Source organism: Diceros bicornis, chromosome 31 (genome assembly GCF_020826845.1).
Source record: "Diceros bicornis minor isolate mBicDic1 chromosome 31, mDicBic1.mat.cur, whole genome shotgun sequence".
Taxonomy (NCBI): Eukaryota; Metazoa; Chordata; class Mammalia; order Perissodactyla; family Rhinocerotidae; genus Diceros; species Diceros bicornis.
In genome coordinates, this window is record NC_080770.1 from 44012445 (window position 1) to 44029363 (window position 16919).

At 36.1% G+C, this 16919-nt stretch overlaps 1 pseudogene; it reads right to left on the reverse strand.

Moving 5' to 3' along the window:
- Positions 1–9713: 9713 nt before the first annotated feature.
- LOC131395854 (olfactory receptor 5AP2-like) lies at positions 9714–10650 on the reverse strand (annotated as a pseudogene).
- Positions 10651–16919: the final 6269 nt, after the last annotated feature.

Below are 16919 nucleotides of genomic sequence, written 5' to 3' on the forward strand. Positions count from 1 at the left end.
TGCATTTCATCATTAGTCTTTGATCTACTCATCTATTGGGAAGTTACTCTTTTTTCAACAAACACATCACACATTGAAACCTGTCATAATGGAAAACTCCATATTTGGTATTTTTTTTTTCAAATTTTGTGGGAAAAAAAGCACAAGAATTAAAATCAGATACAAAAAACAACAGGTCCTTGGCATCATTCAAATGGAAAACTGAACCAAGTTGGATTTCTAGCATCCCTCCAGATCAGATATCCTATTTTCCAGATGCAAAATCAAAAATAAATATTCAGTACAGCATTTTCACTTGAAATTCATAATTGCTTGGCTTAATTTCCTTCAGAAGGCATTGAATTAGTAAATTTATCTCTTGACATATGGCTTAGAAGGTACAGAATGAAGAATTGCTCTCTCTGCTTTGTAAATTCACCCACTCCTTTATTAACGTACGCTACAAAGATTGATTTTTTTTACTGTTCCAGCTTCTGGGTTTATAGCAGTGAGTGAATTCCCCATCCTCGTGGAGCATACGTTGTGGGAAAAGGTACCGATGTTAAACACACAGATAAAGATGGATAACATGTCAGTTAGAAGCAAACACTATGAAGAAAAATGGAGGCTGGGATGCTTTTAGATGGCCATTCAAAGAAAGACCTTTCTGAGAAGCTAGAATTTGTGCAGTAAATAAGGAATACAAGTATCTGGAGAAGAATGTGAGGTTTTTCTGTCCCCATTTTATGTGCAACTAACACATATGAAAATATTTATCTAGGGAAATACAGATCATGTTTAAATGTGTCCCTGGCTCCCACCTGGAGCCACTATCTCTCAATTCTTTGTGAAAATAAGATACAGCTGGAAATATTGTACCTCAGAATTGCACCATAAGGATACTTTTATCTAGTTTTCATGTATACATCAGAAGAGATTGCATATAATAATTAATTTTTAGCGATGTCATGAAATATTAACATATGAATAGAAAAATCAAGTAAAATTGATAAAAATAATTTTTCAACATTGGTGGGATATTAATCTGCACAGAAAAGAACAAGCATATTTTCAGTGAACAAATGTATAAAATGACCTACCTGTATAAGTTGACTTCCATATTTTGTAAAAATGATGGGAGAAGACTTATAATGTATTTCTTGGTTACATTCTCTAGGCTATTTTAAAAACAATTCTAAAACATCCAAATAAAATAGTCTTTTTTCCTCAAGAGTATAACTTTATTTTGGTGCTTTGAGATCCTAGATTCTCCTTTGAGGCCAAAATTTCTACCTTACATCTGTGTACGCTGCTTGGTACCGAGTGCGTGAGATTTTTAGCACAGATAGAGAAATTAGTCATCATCTTTAATAATATGGAAGGAGGGAAACATGGGTAGATAAGTTTTGTATTTTTGGTATAGTAAAGATGAGAGGATTCTCAGCAGAAGTCTTCAATGTTTCTCTATAAACACTGAGGTTAGGTCATCTAACGAGAGTGAGGAGAAGGACGATGAAGTCAATGAAAATTTGAGGAGCAGAAAGAGCAAGGAGGGCAAAACGGTGACATAATCAACGGAAGGAAGTAGAAGCGCTGGTCAGGGGTGAGGACACTTTGGAGTGTGGACATTATGGATTTATACTGGAACAATCTGCCCCATTGAGTTAATTTCATCAACATGTTAGGAAACAAAAATGAGTCTGAGAGCCAGGATCATTCATGAAATTGATGATTCTTAAAATTGGTGGTTTAGGAGGAGGGTTGAAATTAGAATAAAGAATATTTGAACATTGTTTGATGCTGCATTTGTTAGAGAATAAAGAAATATAGAGATATTTTCACTAGTCTGTCCAGTGCACTAATAGTTCCAAGTCAATACAATCAAAGAAATCAAAGTGTAGTCTGACCAAGAGAAGCATCTCTGATTTTATTAGTTCTCCAAATGATGTGTTACACTGTAAGAAATCAGTCATGAGATAAATCTGTATATCAATGTCAAAATGTAGACAATTATCAACTCACCACATTTGAGAAGATTTGAGCATTACAATATTTTTTTTCAAATTGAAGTGGAAAGATTTCTCTATTTCAATGTTTATCTCAATTTGCTCCTGATTTCCTGCACAAATAAAATAATAAAATTTAAAGAATAAAATCTACTGCTAAATATTCCCTTGAAATAAAAGTTTCTTGTAAGATTGTAGAGCTAATCTTAGGATTGCGGAGCCCTCATTTCCTGAGGCCTTAATATGGAGATTTCTTGTTTTACATAAAAATAGTGGAAGATTTGAGCTTTCTTTAAACAGAATGTCAGTTTTTAGTTTGAAGAAAATTTGTCCTAAAGTGATTCTGCATGTATGCATTTAAGTATTTTCTAATATACTTTAACATATAATAACATTGTAATAATCATAAGATTTATAAAAACTGTTCTTCAACAAGAAACAGGACTAGCTCTGTAGTAACTGAATGCACAGGCAAAAAGTAGTGAATTAGCATTTTTAGACTTGGAAGGGCAAGTACCCATCCTTTTCCATATGGGGTCACTTGATCAGAAGTCTGCACATAAGAAGTTGATGTTCCTTTATTTGTACAGTAATGAATAAGATTAGAAGATCCAGACTTTACCTAAGTGTATAATACTAACTCAAAGAAGACTTTGACGCATTCTTGTTTTACTCTCCTAGAAAGCCTTCAGAAGACTATGTAAATTATATTTGATGACATGAATTCCTTAGTTAATATCATTGTGCTTCAATTGCAATTACCAGTTGACATGTGTCTGCTAAAAGGACCCCTAGTGACTTAGCTACACAAATGTCACAATAGTCAGATAGTTGGAAACATCCTTCTGACACTGTAAGTTTCTTACTCGTACTTTTTTTGTGTGTGTGAGGAAGATCAGGCCTGAGCTAACATCCGACGCCAATCCTCCTCTTTGGCTGAGGAAGATTGGCCCTGGGCTAACATCCGTGCCCATCTTCCTCTACTTTATATGGATCGCCGCCACAGCATGGCTTGACAAGCAGTGTGTTGGTGTGCGCCTGGGATCCAAACCTGCGAACCCTGGGCTGCCGAAGCGGAGCATGCGCACTTAACTGCTGCCCCACTCGGCCAGCCCCTTTTACTCGTATTTTTGTGATTATTCAATTGGCTATCTTTTTAAAGTTATAGTAGATTCAACATTGTACTGGAAATTCTAATCTATGTAATAAAATTATACAGATTGGCAAAAAAATAAAATTGTGTTATTTACAGATCACATGATAGTTTACATAGAATCTCATCTTAAAATACAAAAAGAAATGTTAACTAGACTTATTGTGGTGATCATTTCTCAATAGATACTGATATTGAATCATTAAGTTGTACACCTGAAAATAAACTAAAATATAGATGCAAAAGAAAAGTTAAGAATGTATTTCAGAAGGTGACATGATTAAAAGATCAATACACATAAATCATTTATATTATTGTGTAAAAAACAACCACAACTGGCAAATAAAATATTTAAAATACCACTTATAATAACATCAAAAGCATAAACTACTTAGAAATGAATATAATAAAAACTGTGCAAGAGACACATACTGAAAATCACAAAACACTGCAGAGAGAAATTAAAGAAGACCTAAATAATGGAGAGATATATCTCACTTGTAGATTGGAATGTTCTGTTGATGCAAATAATCCATAATTAATCTATAAGTAAAAATTGAGATGAGTTCATTATGAGCCAGACCTAAGGACCATATAGCCCGGGAGAGTACCTTCATGAAGGAAGGTAGAACTCCAAAGAAGTGAGGTGTACAGAGTGGTTATATACTGTCTTGGAACAAAGAGCATGCTTCACATATGACAGGAATATCTCTTTCACAGTAGTTATGAGATTTCTTTGCTGGCACAGCAGGTCGGTGGTCATAAGGTGAACTCAGCAGATCCATAATTAATTCTTAGTTTCTGGGAGGAGATGCTTATCTTTAAAGAAAAACCAATATGGGGGGAAATTACATCCTTGTCTTTAAGGGCATCATTCTTTCCTTTGGGACATTGTAAATGTTTAAATTGGAAGTATAATACATGCCCAACAGGCCACATCAGTCCTTTTCAGAAAAACAAGGCCAGGCCTAATTAGTTTTAAACCAAATGGTTGCCTCGTATACTCTAATATATCCCATTGCTTTTTATTTAGTTATCAATTCAATACTAAGTTGTCAATTCTTCCTAAATTGACCAATAGTTTTAATGCCAGTCCCATCAACATTTCAGCAAGCTTATTTTTTCAAAACTCAATAAACTGATTATAGAATATATACACATATAAAAAAGACTTAGATTAGCCAACATCATTTTGAGAGAAAAGAAAAATTACTGAATGGTCTACACTACCTAATTTCAAGAGTTAATAAGAATTTATAGTACTCAAAACAATGTGTGGATCTAAGGGTAACAAATAGATTAATGGCACAAAATAGAGAATCCAGAAATATATCCACACAGGTATAGTCAGTGGATTTTTGAACAAAGGTACAAAGGTATTTCAATGGGGAATGGCAATGGAACAATTGAATATCTGTATAGCAAAATTTAACTTTAATTCCTACATCACATCATACTCCAATACTCCAATATTAATTTGATGTGGATCATGGAACTAAATGTAAATACTAAATCTACAAGTCCTCTAGGGAAAAGAAAATAGAAGACTGTCTTCGTGATCTTGAGGTAACCAAAGATTTCTTAGGAAAGACAAAAAGGCATTAATTATGAAACAATAAATACATATTTTTTGTGTCATCAAGTTTCAAAATGTGCACTCTTCAAAAATAATGTTAAGATAATGAAAAGGCAAGCCACAGACTAGGAAAAACATTCCCATTAAGTAATTCTGACAAGAACTTGTATTCAGAATACATAAAGATCCTCCACAATTCACTGATTTAGCCAGCCAATTAAATTTAAAAAAATCAAAGATGTGAACAGACACTTTACAAAAGAGGATATAAGAATATCCAATAATCACATGAAAAGAACTTCAGTACCTATAATTGTCAAGGAAATGCATATTTTAACTAAAATGGGATACTACTTCACAATCTCATCAATGGTAAGAATTAAAATGATTGACAGTGATAGTATGAGGCAACTGGAACCCTCATAATACACTACTTGATGGAATGTAAAATAATTCAACTACTTTGAAAACTGGCATTCTTTTTCTTAAAAAGTTACAATTTCTTAAAAATTTATGACCCAATAAATCCACTTTCAAGTATTTAACCTAGAGAAAAGAGGACATATATCCACAAAGAAACTCAAATTTATATTAGCAGAGTCATAGATAAACAAACTTTGATACATGCATATAGTGGACTACTATGTAGAAATAAAAATGAACAACCTACTCACACACCTTAAATGAATCTCAAAAGCGTTATATGGAGATGGGACCCAACTTTCTGAATGGTAGAGTGATTGATACCAAACCTCTTAATCTCAAACTCCTGTGCCCAATGCACAGCAAGACAAACACAGAGACATTGGTACTTGGAGAAGGAAAAAGATCTATTCACATTGGCCAAAATAAGAAGGCAGGAGCCTGTGTTCACTCAAATCTGCCTCTCCAAGAACAGGAAGTAGGAGGTGTTTCTAGAGCTAAGGGGCTCAGCAGGAGAAGCTTCAGAGAAACAAGGGGTCACTCCCTCTAAGCCCCTGGGCAGTCTGACTTCTGAACTTCAATGGCTGCTGAGGGCGCCCATCCAGCTATCTAGTGATCTCAACGTTCCCGAAGGCATTCTATTTCTTCTGCAAAACCAGCTCACAAATCCTCAAGACCCCTGAGTCACCCCTCAAGTTAAACAGGAAAACAGCAAATTGGTTTACTATCCACAGTAATCCTCAGGCACTGGGCTTCATGGTGACCTCTCAAAACCCGCTCCTCTATGAAAGCAAAAGTTATCTAAAACAACTTTTTCAGAATGCTGGAAATCAATCAAGGGCTGGCAGAATCTTAGAAGTGTTTAGTCTGGAAAAATGACAGAATCTTGCTAAAAAGAGTGAGCTTCTTGGCAGTTTTTACTTGTGCTATTCCCACGCCCTCTTGCCAGCTGCATAGTAGCCTTGAAAACTGGAATTGTGATCACGTGGTTTTGCACATTTGTCAAACTGCATTACACTGTACACTTAAAATTTGTACATTTTATTGTGAGTAAATTTGCCTCCATAAATTATGATTTAAAGATAAATTTTGCTTTCCTCAGAGTCAAGCAGATCACATTACTCACTGGTTGTTTAATACTGAGGTACTGATTTAAAAAAACAACACAGCACAATGTTATAAGGGCTCTTTCATACTAGAGATTAATGCAAACCGAAGGCTTAAACATTGAAAGCTAAAGTTTTCCTCAAACCCGTTCTTCACTAGAACTTTTTTTAACAATTACATCAAGAATGGAATCCAGAAAGCTATATGGTTTATCTTTTATCTCTTCTCTTTTCTTTGTTCCCACTGTCACTGAAGCTTGGGGTGGGGTGGGGGGAGGTGGAAAGAAGAAGAAGAAGGGGAGAAGGAGGAGGAAGAGGAGAAAGAGAAGGGGGAGGGGGAAGAGAGGTAGTCAGATGGAGAGTTTTAAACAGTGAACACGGGTTGTCAAGGCAACTACTCATGGGCCTTCTCTGTGGAGACAGGGCCCCAAAGAGTGTTCACCCAGGCTGATGGGACCAATGAATTTCTAAATCTATCCATCACACACACTGCATAGTCTTTGAGAATTAGGCACACTGAAACATCAGTATAATAAGTAAAGATGATATTTCTATGTTGGTTAGGCAGTCTGACATAAGCAGAAAGAAGAAAACACATGAAACTCAAATCTAGGCACTATAGAAAAACCAAAGGACCAACAGCTGCATTTTCCAAGTTTTAGCCTAAAAGTCATGTCTTCTGTAATGCCTTATGGCTTGATTTTTTCCTGATCCTCTGTTCCATAAAGAGGGTCTAGTGGCTAGTTTAGTCCAAAGGTTTATGTGTAACAATTACAAACATACTAAGAAGCTTCTGACTCCTGGGTTTTGTTTTTAAATATATGAGAATAAGTAGGCAGTCAGCAGACTTAATAAGCCAAAATGTACTGACTTTAATACTGCTAGTTGGAGGGCCCCTGACCATTTCAGTATGTGAAAAGCAATTTCACGTCAATCACTTTCAATATAATATTGATCAGCATTGCAATCCCATGTGCTAAAAACACTGCACATACTTGCATTTTTCTATCAGCAGAAGTCTAAGCACTATGATAGGCAGTGGTGCAAATATGTTTGAAAAAAGGAATCTACAAATTGCATCACATGGAAAAATATCTAACCCATCTACCAATAACGTTAACACTAGTTTTAATATTCTTATTGTGGTATAAATAGCATACAGCATCACTGCCTAAACTAGGAGTTTGCAAATAAAATGAGCAGTGGATAAGCAAGGAATTTAATGTTACTGAGTAAATGTACAGTGGACTGCAGTAGCTATTGTAGAGTAAGATTTCTTCTGATAATCTGTGACCCCACCCTTACCACCAACATACACACACAAAGGCAAATACACATACCTCTACACAATGAAGTTTTGAGCCATTTCAGGTAATAGCTGTCCTTTCTAAAGAGACAGAGCCTTGCCTTTAATGCAATCATCCTAAAAGTATGCAAACTTGAGATCATCATGTGAAAAGTCTGTGAAAGAGAATAAATGAATCCATAATGAGAGAGGAAATGAGAGACAGAGAGATAAAGAGACAGAGAGACAGAGAGAGAGACCTGGTGGCACAGAGAATTCCAGGTCTATGTTAGTTTGAATTAACTTTGTGTCATTCACTGAAAAGGTCCTGAAGACTCTATTACTATATGTTGAAATCACATTTACTTTATGTAAAATGAAAGATATAGGATACTGAAATATCATCTGCTTATTAAAATGTTTTGTTTCAAAGAAGATAGGACAGCTTGTTTTAAAAAGAATAGAACACTATCCAACAGATCATCCAGCCAGATATAAGATAACTTTTCTTTTCTAATATTAACTTTTTGAAATTGTGGTTATTGAATACTTTCAGTTCCAGATGCCAGAAGCAACATTTTGTCTTCCCACACCCTGTGCCTTCCATTGGAATGATTATTTTTTGTTTTTTAATTAATTAATTTATTTTATTGATGTTTTAATAGTTTTTAACATTGTGAAATCTTGGGTTGTACATTTTTGTGGAATGATTCTTTTTTAATTTGAAAACTTTTATTGATGATTATAAAGACATGGAGAGAAAAGGTAGATATAAAGAGGTTTATTTTCTCAAGGAGTGCTCAGTCTATGTTAGGAAACATTACACAGCATTTCTGTGATTTGTTTCTGTGACTAAGAGCTTGATTAGTGTTGCAATATCTTTAGAATCACAGGAATGGGCATGTGTAACTGTTTGGGAAGGATGAAGAAGGGTTAGGGACAATCAAAAAGGACATTATATTTGTGCTGTGTCTTAAAATTTGAAGAGCTCTCCATAAAAATAACTACAAGATGGACAAAAACCATTGGATTAGCAAAAAAATTATGTGTTTTTAATACACAATGCCTGAAAAGCAGAGTAAGAGAGGATTAAATTATAAGATCTGGGTTTAATTTCTTATCAAAAACCATAGGCTGTAGCTGAAAGCAAAATTATTCCTTAGTCTCTTTTAAATGGCTACTTTTCTATTAGGACGACAATCAGTCTTTCGATGAGAAAGGGATATACTAGGATCACACTTAGTATATTTTACTGAATTCTGATCAGTTTAAAACATTCGTGTTCACATGTCAGTGGTGACTATCTGTAAAGAAAATCCAGTCCTTCTGGGGAGATATCCCAGTTATGAAAATACTGGTCAAACCAGGGGAAAACTTGATTGTTGTTACAATCAAATTGCAACCAGCAGTAAAATAGAGAGGTATGGTTAACTGCTAAGGCATCAGGGAAAAGATATCCATCTTGCACTAGCTCTTTAAGTGTAAACTGCTTACCCATTCAAAGATCAAGCCACATGACACTGTATTTTCAGGGATTATGAAGAATTCCTCTTTTCTAAGCCCCAGAAACTTCCATTCCATGATCCTTGGTGTTTTTTCTCTGTGATTCCCCCTTACATTTACCCTGTGGTTTGTTCCCATTACACCCTCAGTGGTCTAGATCACTCGTCCAGGTTAGAAACACTTGACTTCAGCACTTCTAACCAGGATTTCGTTCTGAAGTTTCTCTCTAGTTCACTGGGGACAAGAGGCAGTCTCTAAGTCATGTTTCAGTCCTCTGGCCATATTCTAGTTCAGTCTACTCCCTATCACCTGTCTTCTGTCAGTTACATGCACAACCAACCAATAAGAGAGCCATCGAATGGGGGACAAAATGGAGTCATTCCTCCTGCCACTCAGTATTTTCTCTTTCAGCTGCTTTTATACTGGGTTTTATACCTCAGAACAGGGAGTTGAAATGTGATATTTGTGTATTTTCAAGCATAGAAGTTCTGTGGAATAAGTGGGATTTACACAGAGTGATCATATTCCCCAGGATGCTTAGGACATTTGGTCCAACTCCACTATCAAAAAAATAAATGAAAAAAGAAAGCTCATGCAGACTGAAATGGGTCCAGGGTCAGTGGAGGTGGGTTTAGTCACTTCTAAGTTCCCTCAAAGTCCTTAATCTCATGCTTTGATGATTCTAAGTACAAAAGTAATAAGAGGTTATATTAAAAATTTTACCTAAGGAAGCTTTGACCTCCTTGTTTCTCAGACCATAGATGAGAGGATTTAACACGGGGATGACCACTGTGTAAAACACAGATACCACTTTGTCTTGGTCCATTGAGGAGCTGGAGCTGGGGCGCAGATACATGAACAGGATTGTGCCAAAGAAGATGGTGACCGTCATCAAGTGGGAAGCGCAGGTGGAAAAGGCTTTGTGCCTCCCCTCAGCAGAATGGACCCTCAAGATGGCAATGAGGATGTAGAGATAAGAAATGAGAAGAGTCAGGAGGCAGCTCAGTTCATTAAAACTGGCAAAAGCAAACATGACAATCTCATTGACATGTGTCAGAACAAGAGAGTTTCAGGAGGGGTAGAATGTCGCAGAAAAAGTGGTTGATGACATTTGAGTGGCAGAAAGACAGTTGGAAGGTGAAGCCAGTATGAATGGCAGCATTCATGAAGCCTGCAAGGTATGTGGCCAACACCAGGAGGACATTAAGATGGGGGGACATAGTGACTGTGTAAAGGAGAGGCTTGCAAATGGCCATGTAACGGTCATAGGCTATCACTGCCAACAGGAAGCCCTCAATGCCAGCAAAGGAACCAAAAAAGAAGACTTGCACGGCACATTCATTAAATGAAATGACTGGGTTCTCCACCCAGAAATTCACCGGCATAGTAGGGGTAACAACAGAAGAATAACAGAAGTCAACAAGGGACAGGTTACTGAGCAAAAACTACATTGGGGTGTGGAGACATGAGTCAATCTTGATTAATAGGATCATGCCAAGATTTCCAAGCACAGTGATCGTATAGACAACTAAGAACACCATAAAGAGAAGGCACTGTAGCTCTGGATGATCCCTGAATCCCAGGAGAATAAATTCAGTCACTGTTGTGTGATTTCTCATACTTTTCTCTCAGAATGGATAGTTCATCTGCTAGGATAAGAAAGAAACCAAGGAAATAAATTGTACAAAAAAAATACCAGAAAAATCAAATAGTTCATTCTCTGCTATAGGTAAGATTACCTCTTAAGATGTCCTGAGGACATGTGTAATAAACATCTTTACTTTCTTATTATAGTAAAAAAATGACAAGATTCTGTAAGTAAACTCAGTAAACTATTTTATTTAAAAATTAATGTGTGTGTGTGTGTGTGTGTGTGTGTGTGTGTTTGTGAGGTCTTTGATGATCAACCCCTATTTGTCCATATTCTACCGTAACTCCCAACTTTTCTCCTCTCCTCCCTTGATCCTACTGCCTTCACCACTTATCATCCAATTTCCTTGCATTTGCCATGGTAATTAAAAATCTGATACAGTTGAATATATTTGCTGTATCCAATTCTGTTTTTCCTGTTTTCTCTTAAGCCATCTCTAATCAGGTTTTCACCCCATTACTCCATGGAAACTGCTCTCACCAAAGTCATCAGGGTCTTTATATTTTGGCAAATCCAGTGGTCAATTCTCTGTGCTTATCTTGTTGATCTATCAATAACATTTGACAGAGTTGATTGCTTACTATTCCTTGAAAGACTTTCTTCTCTTATCTTCCAAGACACTAGACTCTGAGTTTTCCTCCTACCATATGGGTTGCTCCCCCTCAGACATCTTTGCTTTTTCCTCCTCTCTCTCTGACATTTAAGGTTGGAGTAGATGAGAGTTCAGTCCTTGATCTTCTTCTCTTTTCTACCTACACTCTACTTTGGTGATCTTATTCAGTCACATGGCTTTAAATACCATCTATATATCTATAACTCTTGAATTAAGATCTCCAGCCCTGACCTGTCTTCCAAACCCCAGACTTATAATAAAACTGGTTACTCATATCTCCACAGGAATGTTAAATAGCAACTCAACATAACCCAAAACTAAATTCCTCGTGCCCTCTTTTGATTTACTGCAAACAAGTATTCCCTGTCTCAAGTCAGTGTCAAATCTATGCTTCCATTTGCTTAGATTAAATTAAATGAACAGATAAGTAAATATTGGAGAAATTAATATATTCTCTTTTTCACACACTCCGTAACCAGTTGATTAAATAATTATGTTGGCTTTTACCTTCAAAACATCTATATCAATAATCCAACTACCTCCTACAACCTTCATTCCTACCACCAAGGCCCCAGAGTCAACAACATCTCTCACCTAGATGACTGCAAAAGTCTTTCAACTGATCTTTCTATCTCAAAAATCAGCTAAAATCCTACCCTGCAAAATAACCACTTTTAAAAATTTGCAGCCATCTTATAGAGCTCTACTTTATGCGTATATATATACAAATACTTGCATTATATATGTAATAAACATATAAATTGACATAAATGAAATTATACTCTATGTGACACATATGATCTTATATATGTGTGTACGTATTTATGTATGTATATATATTTATGGATATGTATGTATGTACAGAAATGTACGTGTGTATATATGTATATATATATACAAACATAAACACACACACGATGAAGGCTGAAAATTGTGGTCATTTTCTCAATTTGTGCATATAAGAGCATAAAATTATTTTATCTAATGACCTTTAGAGGGCCTTAAATATGCCAAGTGTTTTGGCACTCTTTCTAAAATTACTTAAATTTGCCTGTTTTGCACACACACACATGCATATGTATATATACCTATAGATATACATATATACATACATTTCTGTATGTATGTATATGAGTATGTTGAATATTCTATAAAATTCTTGTCTGTTATTAGTGATCCTAAATCCCTGTCTTCTAAAAAAAATCCATGTTCATTTAGTTGGTAACACGAAATTCAGTGTTTCAGACATATTCCAATTGAGATGTTTAGTCTTAAGTACTTGAATGTTTTTTTGAGTTCCTCTGGGAAACTTTCTATATCTGAACACTTTGAGATAAATTAAATCATCTTACCTTTTGTCCTTAAAAAATACACTGGAAGTAGAGGTGTTTATTAGTTTAATTTTGTTTTATTTATTGGTTTTGGAGACATACAAGTTTTCTGTCTTACAATGTGCAATTTATAGCTTTGATGAAAATGGAAGTGTCATAAAGGATTCAGCTATGACAGAATTAAGGCATGGTTAATTAATTCCACAAAGAGTAGAAAACACTGCTTCTGAATCTGAGGCAGAGAGTCAGCCTTATTAAGGCTGTGATCATTCTCTTGAGAAAAAGTCTAAAGCTTGAAATGAGCTAATCCAAAATTAAAACATGCATTTATTTTTCACTGATAATTGCACTACATTCTCTCTAGTGAACCACTTATACCCTGGAGAGTAAATTAGGCATTTAGAGAAGTGCAGAAACTATTTCAAGGTCCTGAGACTCCATCGAGCATAACCTTGAATTAAATGGTACAGGATTGGTCAGATCCTGCCTCCAAATTTCAGAATTCCACTTAAAATATAATCCCTACTCGTTTCTACTAGAATACAGCTCTCATTGCATTCACTAGTTAATTCATTCAACAAATATTTAGTGAATTTGTTTTAGGGAGCAGACAGTATCCTTGGTACTGGCAGAGTAGACAACAAAATCAGTCTTGTCCATTCCTTCATGCAGCTTACAGTCTGGAGTTGGGGAGAAACAGTTCTTACAAAGTGATAAGATAAAGTCAAGTCTAAAACCTATTTATGAACTGTTTGATCTGCCACTTTCTCCAAATACCTTCCTGAATACAGTTTTTTCCCTCCTTTCATTTACTCACTCTGGTCCACAATACTTGTCTCCTTACTATTCCTTTAACAAACCAAGAAGAATCCTGCCTCAAGGATGTTGTATGTACTGTAAGTATAGCTGGAATGCTCTTCCATAGACACTCATATGATATTATCCCTACTCAGACTTTGCCCAAATGTTATTTCCACAGAGAGCTCTTCTCTGATGTCACCACTCCCTATTTTATTGCCTGATTTATTTTTCTTCAAAGCACCACTCATATCCATGTTAAACACGCACACACACACACATCTATGAATATATGTATGCACATTTGGTATAAACAATAAATTCTTCCTCACTCAAATATAAGTTACATGAGATCATTGTCAGTGTTCTTACCTGTTATATCTCCAGTACATGTTACAGAAATCCAGACATTTGTGACAACATGGATGGACATTGAGGGTGTTATGCAAAGTGAAATAAGTCAGAGGGAGACGGTCAAATACCGTATGATCTCCGCCATTAAGTAGTAGATAATAACAAACAAACACATAGAGACAGATCTTGGATTGGTGGTTACCAGAGGGGAAGGGAGGAGGGAGGAGGGCGAAAGGGATAATTCGGCACATGTGTGTGGTGATGGGTTGTAATTAGTATTTGGGTGGTGAACATTAATAGTATTTTTAACAGCTTTATTGAAGTATGCATATGCCCAAATTCGTCAAATTATATACATTAAATAAGTGCAGATTTTGTATATCAATGAACAGTTTTTGAATGAATTATGAGTAAATAAAGATATAAAGGGTGTCCATTTTCTTGGAAGTATTACACAAATTAAGGAAGTATAACACAAAATACCATTTAAAACTTAACATGGAAAAGGGCATTTTTAAGCCCAATGACATATGGATATGACGCTAAGATACAGACCCTGCTACGAGTACAAAAGTTGTCATTATTTTATAGGTGTATGAGTACAATAACTAAGTAAAGAAAGCTAAATTCTTAATCTGTTTATGTGTCCAAAAATCCCTAGACATCAGGTTGTCAATTGAATATACTAATCTGGAATTCAGGTGAGAGGTCAGGGCTGGAGCTAAGCATTTTGGAATCATTGCACTATTCTTAGATCACCTAAGAGGGGGGGTGCAGATGGAGAAGCAGTGCACCAATGAACCAATGTAAAGGATTAATTCTATGGCTCCAAGATTTGGAGACCAGGATGAGGATGAAGAGCCAGCAAAGTTATCTGTGAAGATGTGGCAGTGGAGCGAGAAGGAAAATCGGCAGATTGACGCGAGATAGAAACCTACAAAGGGGTTTTATTTTGGGTAGCTGAAGGAATTAACCATGGTAATCCTCCTGAAATAGCAAGCAAAAGTAACGTAGAAGAGCTACCTTTGCGTGCAGTAGTGTTCAAGTCTCATGTGTCCTTGGTTCAAGGAGGGGTGGTACAGAAATACAATCAGAACAGTTATGGGGCATGAGGAAGTAGAGACAATGACTAGAGATAGTTCTTCTGAAAAAATTAATTGTAAAGGGAGCAGAGAAATAAGTTGGTGACTGGATGGCACTTTCAGCCAAGGAAATTGTTAAGAAGAGTGATACCAGATGCTGTTTGTAAACAGATGAGACTATTCCACTAGAGTTTGAGAAACTGATGCTTAGGGAGAGTAGAGATATAATTTCTGAAGTAAAGTTCACGGAAAGCCCCAAAGTTGTGAAAGAACTGGTCTTAGGTAGAAGCAGGGATATATTATCCATTATGACAGGTGGGATGAAAAGTATATATATAAAGATTTAGAGGTGATAAGATGGGGATGGTGTTATCTAATTGTTTATATTTTGGAGGATGAAGTATGAGAAAAGATCAGTGACAGAGTGAAGTACTGGGGGATGTTCTCTAATTGCACTAAGCAGCCTAAGTGGAGGACAGAGAAAATAAACAATTAAGTTTAACTAAATTGGGATTTAATTAGATGAGTAGAATGGAGAGAAAGTAGAACCACGGAATTGAGAGTGATTGAGAATGAGTCATCATATGATGGGCCATGGAATCTCAGTTGGGCAATGAGTGAAATGTTGATGTGAGAGTAGTGATGAATAATGATAAAGGGCCATTTTTCTTAGATTGGTGAAACAAGAAGCAGGTAAGGCATGGATACTACAGTAGATGAGTCAAAATGAAAGAGAACATAAAGGAGGATGCCAGCCATGATACAGTCTTGAATGTCTTTGAGACAAACTGTGGTTAACAGATAAAAGTGGAAGTTATAAGGAGATGGGAGGACAGTTCAGAGTGGACAGGATGAGTTAACCCCTCCTTTGTGGTCTCTAACAAATTTTTCAAGGGTGAGGAGGTCTCACTTGCAGCATGAAGGGCACTGGTGCTCTCCCTCATGGTCTGCAGTGGATAGTGGAATGGAAAGAAATAGGGAGTAAACATTTACCTGATTCCAAAACATTAGGCTTCCTTCAACATCCCGTCTCATCAAAAAAGGTTGTTTCCCCTCTGCTCCAACATTGACAGCCCCCCAATCCACTACAATGAGCAATAAATAGATAATTTAAATTGATAAATGTTTATTGAAAACTACCTGAAAGATTATGAGAGGTAGAGATTAAAACGTTAAAGTACATGATTACTACCCTCAAAATATTCCAATTAATTCAAAAAGTCAGTAAACTATTGCTCTGTTAATTGCTGTGGTACCCATATTATTATAACACCTGATAAGACTCTTTCTTGTATCTTATTTGGTACCCTTGACATCCATGTGAGTGAAATTGTGTTATTATTTATAATGGATGCTGTGGTATACTACCCATATTTGCCTTTCAGGGTTGAAGTATTTACTCGGCTTCCAAGTGAATTGGCAACTGACACTTCACAGCTGAGTTCTGTTCTCGGAATGTCCCTGCTGAAAGATATTGCCATGCCCAAGATTACACCCCTTCCCGGTGGGTAATCCATATCCCAAACTGCTCATTGTGGAGGCACAAATACCTGGCCCTTTTTTCACACGTTAGGATATCTCCGAAGGCTCACCTCTGGTCCAGAGCTCCAAGTGGAATCGGTTGAGTACTGTGTTGCAATTTCATCACAATTCAACATTTTCTACCCAATTCCCTCACTCCCTTACAGGTATGGTTCCGGAAACACTCTCCAATAAACCTCCTGCATAAATATCAGTCTCAGAGTCTGTTTGCCCAGATCCCAATCAAAGACACCAACATATTATAATAAAACTAAGATTAAGAAAAGCTAAATACTAAAATTAAAACTTAAACTCAGATCAGCCAATTTCAACTATTTTGTTGCTTTATCAGATACTACCCTCCCCCACTGTGTTGATTCATCATATAGGCCTATTGACACACATTTAAGACACCAAGAGATTAAGAAGCAGACCTCATTTTAAACAATCTACTTTAACACAGAAAAAAAGCTTAAGCAATCAGACAATAAAATTAATATGAAAATATATTTTCTTCTACATAACAGGATGATGTGTA